General features: G+C 32.8%; 1 pseudogene; it reads right to left on the bottom strand.

Moving 5' to 3' along the window:
• Positions 1 to 8,737: 8,737 nt before the first annotated feature.
• LOC149533932 (UDP-glycosyltransferase 85A5-like) lies at positions 8,738 to 11,815 on the bottom strand (annotated as a pseudogene).
• Between the last annotated feature and the right edge of the window lie 1,527 nt (positions 11,816 to 13,342).

Here is a 13,342-nt window from a genome sequence, read left to right as displayed (position 1 = left end):
CAAATGTATTTAAGTTGTTGTACTTTTAATAAAAGAGTATAGATATGTTATATACTCTGATGTAATATTTTGAAATGTTACATTGTTGATTATGTGTACTTTGTTGTTCCTATTGTATAAAGGTTAATTTGTAAGGGAGATTGGTTATTAAAAAAAAAAATATTGTTCAGGATTTAATCTATTATGTATGTATGGAGTATTGTTGTATGGTTTTTTGGTTATGTGTTGGTTGAGGGTATTACACAAAACAATATCTCTTTGGAATCAGGATCAAACAACCCATATGTCGTTACATTCTCATAGCAACCAATAAATATGAGTAGTTGGCTCTTCGTCTCCATGGCTTTCCACTATGCATCTGGAATAAATTCCCAAGCCACACTACTAAGAATATAGAATGTAGTAACATCAAGCTTGACATGAGTCCAAGCCTCGTTAGGAGTCAAATATCACAATGCCTTATGAGGTATCTAATTTTGAATATAGTTGGCATAATTGGTAGCCTCAGCCCAAAAGGAAGAACTCATATCTTGAGATTGTATGATACAATCAGCCATCTCCTGTAAGGTTATATTCTTTCTCTTTGCAACCCTATTCCTCTGTGCAGTTTGGGCAACTGTAAACTAATGATCCAAACCATGCTCAGTGCAAATATCTTTGAAAGACTAATTCACATATTCCATGCCATTATTAGTACATATATGCCTGATAGAAAGACCAAATTTCTTCTCCACAAATGTCTTAAAGATTTGAAAGGAATCAAAGACATTAGACATGTACATCAAAAGTATACACATGTGCATCAAGAGAAATCATCTATGAAGGTAAGTACATATCGAGCACCATAAAAGGATGGAGTGGGGAATGACATATGATCATCGTGTATCAACTCCATTGGTGCCTTAGTACATGTGTATCTACTGACCAAAAAAGGATCTTTATGGTATTTTCCAAGTGCACAACCTTTGCAAACACTATCAATACAAGAGAAGATTTGAGGTAGCCCAGTCACTAGCTCCTATGTACTCATTTGCTATAGATATCTATAGTTAAGATAGCCAAAATGTTCATGCCAAAGTTTTCTCACTATGTCTACATGAGAAATAAGAGAAACACCTATACAATTGGAACTCTTGAAGTCATCAAACTGATATAAGTGAGTTTGTAAATTAACACTCCTAGTAGAAACAACCAAATCAAGATCATGGAGGTCTTGAATAAACACATTATGTGATGAGAACTCAGCTATCTTACTAGAGATAGAATGACAAATTTTATAGATAGATAAGAGATTCATTAAAATGGCCAAAACCAATAGAACATCTTATAGGGAACCACCTTCCAATGAGATAGTGCCAGAACTTGAAACTGAAAGTTGTGCAAGGTCATTTATTGCAATACATGTAGTAACACTCTAAGCAAGTGAGGAAATCAAATTAGATGAGTGTCTCATATGGTGGGAATCACCTGAATCAATGATCCAAGTAGTTGGAGAAGACAAAGATAATGCAAAAAGAGCATGTCCTTTTCCTGAAGGAGGAGTTGGGGGCTTTAGAGAAGCAATACTATGTTGTTGCATGGCCTCCTCTAAAGCCTCAAGATGTTTCTAACACCTAGAAATTGGATATCCTTCCTTCCAACAAAAACTACAAGGATCACCTATAAAATTCTTAGTCTTGGAGTAGGACTCACTAGATTTAGAAGGTTTACCATTTAGAGTGGAGTTTCCAAAATTTGATCCAGGAGATGGCTTGGAGGACCTCTCACTATAGGTTGAATATGTTTTAGACTTTGGTTTCTGCTTTGGCTTCCCTGTAGATGTCTGAGAAACCAATGCCTTGTTCTTTGATCATGTTAAAGAGTCCAATTATGTAAGATTGGCCTTCTCTATAATCAACTAATTAGTGAATACCTTAAATGTGGACATGGTAAATCTAGAACCTAAAGAATCCATAGTTGAAGGGAACGTAGAAGAGAAAATTTGAAAGTTTAATCAAAGCTTTGACAAAATCAGATAAATGCACTCCTTATCAGTCTTTACTTGCCCACAACTATGTAACAAGGATCTTTGTTATTTAAACTTCACTAGAAATTCCTCAATTGAGTGTAAAATATGAGGTATAAGTGATGTAAGCTCTGCCTCAACATGAAATGCCTTAAACTCATTCACTATAACAAATAAGCCTTCTAGCTGAGTCCACATATCTCAAGGAGTAGTGTATCCATTAATATGAAACTAAAAACTATAAGATACCTAAAAATAAATAGGCCCCACGGCCTAATCCATATTGCTCCTATGCTACATGACCACAAAGGCCCTTTGTAAAATTGGTTGCACATCATCTAAACAAGACCACAATCCTTTTGAACAGAGAAGTCATGTCATTAGGGTTTTCCATGTATGATAGTAATGTGGGGTTAGAAGTTTTAGACAAGAACAGGTCTCGACCATTTATTTTTAGGTGTTTTTTGCGATATAGTTATGGTTTTCTAATATAAATGACAAAAACAAGCATATAAAACACCCCTTACAATGCAAATATTGAAACCCCAATAACTAGTATGAAAGTTTATAAAATGAGAAGAGAAAAAAAAAATCACATTAGAATAATGTGTACCTTAAAAAAAATGATTAAAATAGCATAAAAACTAGAAATATCTTGAATAAACCTTTTTGGAACTTCTTCAAGATTGAAAAATGGAGCAAAAATGAGCAAATTATGTCACCCTATGATGAAAAAATAATCATTTAACTTTGACTACAAAAATAGGTACCATACTAGAATAACTCACTAGTAAAACATTACCACTATGTCCATCTCAAAATAAGCTTTATGACAATATCTTGTTTGCCAAAAAATGCCTCTATATGTTCAAGATATCATAAAAAAACCAACAAGTACTCCGTAATCCCAAAAATAGGCATACTAATAAAATATGGGCTTAAAATAGCCCCCCCAAGCATCCATATGACCGTCGACTTGGCCTAGTTTCCATATGGCACTACATAGGCAATAGAATTAGGTGGAGGTGGTGTGCAGGCGATGGTGGGGGCTATGGCCAAGTGGAAAAAGTGCACGACAAAGCCAAGGTGGCTCGTGGGTTGAGGGACAACAACCCCTTTTTAATAATGGGCCATAGTATAAAAAAATAAAAAAATGGTTTTGTTAATATTTTGTTTGCAATTTTTGTCAATTTTAGTGTCGTTTTGCATGCTAAGGGTCATACGACACTCATAGAAATTATTTGTTTTCCTTAGAATTTCCTAGAATCCAAAATATATGTGTTTTATGTGGATATATGGGTTTTGACATCCTCTAAATCCAACCATGAGGTCTATTTATGTAGGGCCCATTTGTCGTTGCACCAAAAGCCATGACTAGTAGTGAACATGGAACACCACATAATTAACCACTTGTGGGCAGGGGAGCACGTCGCATCACCCAACAATCTCCCCCTCGACGTGCATACCAAGTGCTTACGCGGGTCGGGAAGGCATCGGGGAGATTTGAACCCATGACCAGGCCAAAACCAAGCTCTGATACCAATTGTTGGGCCCATTTGCCGTTGCACCAAAAGCCATGACTATTAGTGAACATGGAACACCACATAATTAACCACTTGTGGGCAGGGGAGCGCGTCGCATCACCCAACAATTTGGATTGACAACACTATAAATTTTAGAGGCCACCATATTTTCACTAAAAAATCCAAAATTTGTTAGATATATTCTGTCAAACCCTTGTTGTTCTTTTCCTTCAAATAAGAACAAGCTACAACATATCTAACTCTGATAACATCAAGGATCTGATCAGAACAAATTCACAAATATAGTAGAACATTTGCATGGAAGAACCTATCATAAAGAAGACAAATAGAAGAGAAGGCAAGGGTTTGACATTGAAAATATGCAAGAATATATTATGAGACTGGAAGGATTAATTGAAATATACAATTGATCAATCCTTATAAAAGGAGATTGTAAAGCTTAAAAAGGAAACCCAAAGAGGTAAATGTTGACATTATAGTTGAGATTTTTTATTAGTGACATAGAAACTTAATGACATGGTTAGTAACTACCGAGCTTATCTTGCAATCTATAGTGTTAACCAAGTAATTCAGGCTATACTAAGTTCTACAATTTCTATCGAGTTCTAGGACCAATTTTTAGTTTGCATCGAACATCATCTACCAAGTTGGTGATTATCATTGTAAACTAAGTTTTGTAGTATTTATCGAGTCTCTCAGTGCAAATTGAGTTTTCTAGTGCTTACCAAGTTCATAGCTTTAGCAATGTGAATCTAGTGTTGACCAAGCTATACAGTGTCAACCAAGTGATTCTATTTATACCAAGCTCACAGTGATAGTGTTGATTGAGCTATGTAGTGTCAATCAATTTATTCAGTTTATATGTCGAGTTTCATAGTATTCACCAAGTCACTAGTGTAGACTAAGTTTAGACTACTTGGACATGATTAGTATGAGATGAGCTTCTACATCTACTAAGTGCATGACGATGCCGAGCATAATGGTTGTCGAGTGTTAGAACCTCACTGAGTCTATCTTCACAACCTAAGTACCTAAAATTGTGTCAACTTTATGTATTTTGGTGAAACTTGTATTGTAACCAACTTTGATGAATTGTAAATTAGATTGGTACATATGTAATGTACTGTATCAAATCTAAAGATATGAATGTGAATATGAAAAAATAAGAAGAGACACTAAGAGAAAAAGTTCGAAGTAAGAAGGCTACAAGCAATATAAGGAGCAAAAAAGATTTATCCATCCCAACAAGGTGATCATTACACTTAAAAGCAATCTCATTTAGCAAATCAAAGTTGTAGATCAGAGATCAACCACTAGTTCATCCTGACAGGTGGAATAGTTAAATCATTTCAAAAGGTAGACTTAAGAGTTTTTTGTAAATCTATTTACCAAGTGAATACTTAATTGTACATTTGTAAATCCTTTTACAAGGTGCAGCTAGAAGTCCTTATTGCTCTTGATAAGGTAGATCATCAGAAGTGATCATTATAAGCATCAACATGCCAACTTTATACTACAGTACTAAAGCTTGTGGATATCATCACCACCCTAATTTTACTTTCTATTTAGAAGGTTTTTGGTTCACCATATTGTGTGTTAAAGTGCTATGAATGCTTTCAACTTTTCATGTATACAATTAGATCAAAATACATATGAAGGATTAATTGGTGAATTAAGATTAAATTTTATTGGTTACTGATTCACCCCTCCCCTCTCAGAAACCTTGCCTATCTTATATTTCTAACAGTAAATTTCATTTAATAATTAAGATTTATTTATTAAATGGTAATGCATGTGCATCAAGGGAAATGTTTAGAAGGGAGTAAAGGTAATTTAATAAAATGAAATTAACTTAATCCTTTACTCTAACATATATAAAAATTAATAGTTTGAGGAATATGAGGAAATGAAATCTTAAAAAATGTAAGGTACTAAATTTGGGACATTACAAGGTTAATGGAGTTTACAGTAATAGTCAATTACTCTGATACTTAGTATAAGGTAACAGTTTACTAGTAAAGATTAAATTAGTTATTATTATGAAATTGAATCAAGTTACCAAGTTTGCATATTGAAAGTTAAATTTTTTGAGTTGATGAATTTGTATAAAGGACATGTGGGTGACTAATTCACCTCTGACAATTCTTTTCATTCCTTTTATTAAAAAAATGACAAGATGTGGTTTTTATGTTTTAATGTGTGATCTATGAATATTTTCTCTATCATATTTTAAAGTATATAGAAGTTTAGAGTAAGAATTTGTGTTTACTTATTTTCTAAAATGAAGGCTAGTTATAAAGAATAGTTGTGATAAGTCCAAATAATGCTCTACATTGGCATTTCATGTTTATTTATATGGTAGAAATATTTCTAACATCTCTTTCATGTTCTTGTTTGGATATCATATTTTGATTTTCTTAACAAGTCAAGTTGTATTTCTCTAAGTTTGACATAACTGCCTCTTTAGGTCTGTAATCAACAAAAATGATTTGGATGAGCTAACTTATAACTTATTGTTCAAATATTCTTTGTAGGAAGAGTTAAGATAAACAAAGGTCATCCCCTAGTGTGTGGTTCTCTCATTTTTTTGGGTAAAAGAACACATTTGTGTCACCTTTTAAGACCTTGAAACATGTTTTAGTCAAATCTTCATTCTCTATCAAAACTCAAATTTATTCAAAAACTAAAAGTAAACTTTTATATATCTTGATGTCAATATCATCATTATATATATATATATATATATATATATATATATATATATATATATATATATAATGTTTGACTAGTTATAAGATGTTATAATTTCTAAATATTATAAGTACACCTATTTTGAAATTAGAGAAGCTGCTCCCTTAAGAAAAGAAAAAAATAGTAATCATATAAAAAAAAATTAAAATTTATATTTATTTGTAGAGGAGAAATTCCTCCTCAAGAAAATGTTTTTTTTTTTTTTTTTTTTTCCAAAATGTGTAGATTTGATAGGGATGTTTTGACGAGACACAAAAAGTGTCAGTTTTTGATAACGTTGACCTCAAGTACTTATAATAAAGAAAATATTCAACAAAAAGCAATATTTTTTTTTAATGCACTAACTATACATGTCATCTATAACATATTTTGAAATCAGAGAAAAAATATGATTTGCATATACTTGTTTGATGAGCATCACAACCTATATTTTTTAGAATTAAAAAAGGGACTACATTTTTTTTTAAATACATATTTATTCTTCCTCAAAATATAAAAAGTAATTTGAACCTCTAGGCATAAAATTCATCCAATTACACATTTCACTATTTTATATCATATTCAAATTATAAGAAAAAATACCATTTTTATGTCATTAAAGTTGAATAATTTGAGTTCTGGAATCTATTATCTTTATAAACGATGACACAGGTTTGTGCCTATACCCTTTCATGTGTATCAAATAATAATTTGGTCTAACCTAATAGCACATTTTAATTCTTTTATATATATTACTTTTGGATCCAATGTTACGGATGGTTGCAACAATTTCATTTTGATGAATTTATCTATGGACAAAATGTTTCAATTGATAAAATTACCTTTTCCTATGATTGACACACCATTATTATTGGCTAAAATATGTATTATTTTACTAATTTATCAAAGTTAAAAAAGGTTTATAAATGATTATTTTGTGATTATAATACCTTGAATCAAATAAATGAATATTGTTTAAACTTGCCTAAGAATTTTCACATGCCAAAAATATATTATTCTTATTTTGGTTTTCTTTTTATAGTCTTGTGGTTTTCTTGTTAAAATCAATATCTTTCTCTACAGTGTTATGCAAAATCATAATTTTTCCTATTTAAATCAATGTTTTTCTCTATATTATTATGTAAAATCACAATAAGTTTTATCATAATGATATTTAATATAATATTTTTCACCCTATACTTAGGATGTTTGCATTACTTTAACACATGACTAAAATTCGAATAGTATTGTCCAAACTATTGTTTGGTTTAATCAATTCTTCTAGAAGAGAAAATATTTTACAAAATTATTATTTATGTGATTCCTACGTCTTTAATCAATTAAAAATATTAAGAACTCTCCTAAAGAATATGGTGTGCCAATTATGTTGTATCCTTATTTTCTTTTTGCTTGTTAAATTATAGTTAACTGCATAATATTTATATATATAAAAGAATGACACTTAAAATAGGCTTTTCCTTCCCCTGCTAAGTTAGAATGTTGACAGTATTGTTATCTATACTTGACATGCTATTACCATTATCATAAATCATATTTGATTTTAGTAATTTATCTACATTGGAAAATATCTATAAATTTGTATTTATGTGAGAACTATTTCTTCAATCAATAAAGTAAATATATTTAGGAATCTTCTAAAGATTATTACATCTCAAGAAAATAGTGCAATTTTGTTTTGTTTTTAAAGGCTACTAGCTTGGTTGTTAAAAAATAATCTTTACATTTATAGTTTTGAAATAAAAAATCAATTTTTTGAAATGTTCACATTACCTTTTCCCCTGATAAACATTCCCTTATGATCATATAAAATCTTGTCTTGTTCTTTTGATTTATCAACATTGAAATATTATTATAAATCATTATTTATGTAATATTTAAAACCACATATCTTTTAGGCTTTCTTGAAAATATTATGTTCAAAAATCATTATACTCTCTTTTTGTTCGACTTTTAAAAGTTTTGATCTTTTCTTGTTAAAAACAATATCATTTTTTATAGTTATGTGCACAATGACAATAATTTTTTAATGACATGAATTTTAACTTTATATACCTTCGAACAAACACGAGACTAATTTTAAGCTCAATTTTGATTGATGGTATTTACATTTTAATATTTTAAACTACCATTCTACTTATTGATGAGCTTGTACATTATACCAATAGAAATAGATTTCCTTGCCCTTCTATCATAACTAATATAAAAAAACAAAAGAAGTTGTGATACAACTGAAGACTAACATGAAAAACAAAAGAAGTTGTGATACGACTGAAGACTGATATAAAAAAAAAAAGTTGTGATACAACTAAAGTCTTGTCTAATGAGAAAAAAAAAGACAAAACAAACTAAGATAAAAAGTAATGCATTTGCAGGCATATATAGATTAAAAAAAAAAAATTCAAAAAATGGGATGGCACCTGGCTGTTGCATAATATAATTAATAAAATTTGAGAACTTGTTCCATTTGACTCCCATATGAACTCTCAATATATGACACAAACTTCCTCCTCATTGTCTTCACAAAGCTTTGAAAATTTACATATGATGATCCCGTTTCGCTCTTCACCGCATCTCTCGCTTCCTCGCTCAACTTCATCACCCTCCTCTTCATCTTTAATCTTCAACTACCATTCCCACCGCTTTCTCGACTTCTCCATTTCTTACAATTCCATCGCTATCTGCAATAAGTGCCAGCCCAATCTTCCACACTTCTACCATATAAACACATATCAAAAACTGAGCTGCGAAGTAAGGCCAGCAGAGCATCGGTACTCCATTGGCGATGCTCTCCACTATGAAATTCCATCCACAGTGAGTGATGAAACAAGAAATGCACGGATGAGAAAGAACCTTCGTCTGTGGGCACCATGACACAAAAAATGCACGATCTCTGGTGGCTTCCATGAATCCTGGAGGAAGTATCGCGCTTGATCCTTCCATCAGATCGCTTCTCGGAACCCACAGAAACGGTTTCTGAGTGGCCTCGAAACCCAATTGAAATTCTTCCGTGTCTGGTTCACTATTGCAAGCCTCCCAAAAGACACGTACACCACACTCTGCGGAGACTGCTTGTCCAGCCACTCCAAACATTCTGCCTCCTCCGTCCAGAAGCTCGCCGTGGTTTCTGAATGGTCTTGCTCGTTGAGACGGGGGAAAGAAATAAAGGGACCAATTGAACAAACCTAAGCTCATTGGGAAACTAGGCTATCGATGATAGGGGCTTCAAGATAATAGAAAGAATTGAACAATACCCATTTCAGCTCCCTCGCTCTTTCCATGTAACGCTTAGTGAAGCGGAAGATAAACTCTTGCTGGGATTCACTGACTCCAACCGCCCAAGGAAGCTGCGCAGAGAAGAGTGGCAGCATGGAGGGAAGGTATTTCACCATTGTAAAGTCCGTGGGCAATCCTGAAAAGCAGTCAAAATAGAAAATACTCCATTGTTAGAGAATTCCATTGCCTTGTGTGAATTAATTGGAAGGATTTGTCATGTGGCTTACCGTTTGAAGGGAGAAGAGAGGAGGATGTTGGGTTTATTACATTAATTAGGATAATTTTTGTGTTTAGATTAGATAAATGAAATTAGTGCAATATATAGTTGCTGGGAAGTTATTCTCATAAGCAGTTGTTGTAAGGAAAAATAAAACTATATAAACATGCTCAGACATCAATGTAATGATTCAATATTATTCATAGTATTATTCATATTATTCCAGTATATTATTCAGTATTGTTTCAATATAATTTTTAGTATCAAGTTTGCGAATGATCTAAAACAGTAGTTTCAACATTATATATTTTTGATCTTTCATTTTATATTTTTAGTTTCACATTCTTTGGGCCTGTTATAGTGGTATCAGAGCAAGTTGCTCAATGAGGAGAAGAATTCTTTTAATGAATTTTGGATGACCAGACCCTATTTTATATGAATAAAATAGGAGGCTGGAGGCAATGGACGTTGGAGGATTTTTATCATCTCGAGCTAGCTTCTCGCTCAGAGATGATTATTGCATGGGAAGCAACTATTTGTGTCCCTGTAAAGTTGGGGCTTGGCCAATTCCTCCCTGAAGATAAGAGGGGAATTGATAGATTTGTGTCCTTGAAGAAAAGAGGGGGCTTGGCTACGTGATTGTCCTTCTATTGAGTGAGGTGGGGTAGGATTTCAACGATGGCATTTGAGACACTTGGAGGAGATGTGGACTTTCGGAGGAAAGGCATCTCATGTGCAGCACCAAAAGAGGCATTAGGCACACTCTATGAAAATGTGAAATTTTGGAGGAAACTATGTCTTGTTGTGTAAGAGAGGTAGAAACAATGTTATTATGAGGTCAACTTCAAGATTTATAGTTTGAAGTTGGGATATGAGGGCAACTTCAGGATTAAGATTTCAAATTTGAAGTTGTAGACTATTTATAAAGATTGGTGAAGGAGCTCAACTTCAGAATTAAGATTTGAAATCTGAAGTTACAGACTACTTTTAAAGATTGGTAAAGGAGCTCAACTTCAGGATTAGGATTTGCAATCTGAAGTTGCAGACTACTTTCAAAGATGGAGCTTCATCAAAGTTTGTAATATTGGTGAAGGCTTTTCAATTTTGTTAGATTAATGTAATTAGGGGAGAATTTTGGACTTATTACATTAATTAGGTTAGGAATGTTGGACTTATTACATTAATTAGGTTCATTTCTAAATAAGTGAGAATGATTGTTGAATTAATGTAATAAGGGGGGAATGCTAGGTTTATTACATTAATTAGGTTAATTTTTGTGTTTAGATTAGATAAATGAAATTAGTTTAATATATAGTTGCCGGGAAGTTATTCCTGTACGCAGTTGTTGCAAGGGAAAATAAAACTATCTACCCAGACATCAATGTAATGATTTAGTATTATTCATATCATTCCAGTATATTATTCAGTATCGTTTCAATATAATTTTTAGTGTCAAGTTTGCGAATGATCTGAATCAGTAGTTTCAACATTTTATATTTTTGCTCTTTCATTTTATATTTTTAGTTTCACATTCTTTGGGCCTGTTACAAAGGAGACGAGATTGGGCAAATTATAGATAAGCGCATACGTGGCAGTGAGCGAGGTCCAGAGAGCAGCCATTGGAATTCCGTGGCGCTTGGCTGCATCCAAAGCGGTGGAAGCCAAGCAGTCCGTTATCAAACAGATGTTCTCCTGAGGCTCCTGCTCTTTCATCTCCCCGATCAGTTTCTCGATGAAGGAGACGATGATGTTTTCTGTCACATGACACAACTTAAGCATGTCTGTGCGAGTGTCGGTGGGAAGAAGGCCGTCTGAGACGACCCTCCAGCGAACATCACCATGAGAAGAATCTTTGTGTATGGATTTGTTGGCCCGTGCAATCCGAGAGTAGTTGTATTCGGTGTTGACGAAACTAATAAGAAATCCTTTATCAAACAGTTTATTGGCCAGCCACATCATGGGATTGCTATGGCATTGCGCGGGGAAGGGAACCAGAACAGCATGAGGTCTCCTACGTTCGCCCATGATTTCTCTTTCCAGTCAAATTTAGCTACTTGCCCACAGAACAAATTTCAATTTCTCTTTCGAGTCGAATTTAACTGCTTATTTTCGCTCTCCCCAGAACAAATTTCAATCTCATAATTATTATCCTTGTTTGAATTATAAAGGCCACACAATGATGAAAAAATTAAGCTTATAAAAATAAATCTTCATTTTTAATCTAAGAATGAGATTTAAGTCTCATCTTTGGACCACTATCTTCAGCTTTTGACTGACCAAACAAAACATTACCGGCCACGCCACGCCACCTGCTCTTCTAAAAACTGGAGTCCGCTCTGATTTTTTGGTATATGTCTTTTTATAAATTAAGGGTCCGTTTGGTCGTGGGCATAGGAATGGAGAATAGGCATGTAATATTGGACATAGGAATGGCTATTCCAATAACAGCTATTTTTTGGGATGGGTATAATCTCATTTTAGAGGCAAAATGAGAATACGTATTCCTATTCTCTATTCCAAATAACAAATCAAATAGAAAATAAAAATCGTATTCCAATTTTTCTATTCCTTTTGCATCAACCAAACAAACCAAATGATCAAACGTGCCACACTGGTTCCTCAACTATATCAAAAGCCACTCTCAGCGATGGATTAGTCATGAACACTGTACGATGGATTATATTGAATTATTAAATGTAGTTGACGGACAGAGTGTTCCGCACGTTGAGGAAACTGGTCAGAGCTATGCCTAAATGGAAAATTACTCCAGCCAATTTTTTAAAGCTTTTCATTTAAACATAGCTGAATGCCAAGGAACGTCTATTAGATTCAGTTTTAGCTTGTCTTTAGATGTTAATTATATTTTATTGAGCAACTAGAATGATAAATATTCTCATTATCTAAAGTGCTTATATGAAAGTTAAAAATATAAAAATAGTGTATAGTTTTACCGTGATTATTTTTACATTGAATCACAATTGCATACTAATAATTTGTTGTATGTTATACAATTTGATTTTTTCTAATGAATTTCTATCCTGGCCTTGACTGGACCAAATTTGAGTGTTGCAAGTTTGTGGATAGGTCTAAAGGTGAAAATGAGGCTTTGGTACAAGATGTTAGAATTATGACAATGATAGGAGTGATGGAATCTAGAATTCACACAATCATTTCACTAGATGATTATTTATGTTTATATTAACAAATTTATATAGTTTACTTATCTTATTGGTAAAAATGCAATTTTACATATTTTGCATTTCATTACTAGAAGGACATTTCATATTTCTATAGAAACGGTTATTTTGTCTTAGAATAATAAAACATAATTGAAACATCTACTAATAGAGATTAACATTATCTATACTTTCATAACATGTAAAAGAGTTAAGTGGTATCAATGGATGCATTTCGAGTGGCTAGGGTTTGTAAATCCTATGATGAGAGCGAGGAGGAAGATTGTAACGTCCTACCAAGGAACCCAAAATAAATTAACCTATTATGTCACTAAGTTTGGTAAACATTTTTTTTGAAATATTAAAACAACAAGAG

The sequence above is a fragment of the Cupressus sempervirens genome, chromosome 10 (assembly GCF_028749045.1).
Source record: "Cupressus sempervirens isolate cs-2001-9-10 chromosome 10, ASM2874904v1, whole genome shotgun sequence".
In the NCBI taxonomy this organism is placed as follows: Eukaryota; Viridiplantae; Streptophyta; class Pinopsida; order Cupressales; family Cupressaceae; genus Cupressus; species Cupressus sempervirens.
Note: the sequence above shows the minus strand (reverse complement) of the source record. Positions and strands in the feature narration are given on the sequence as shown.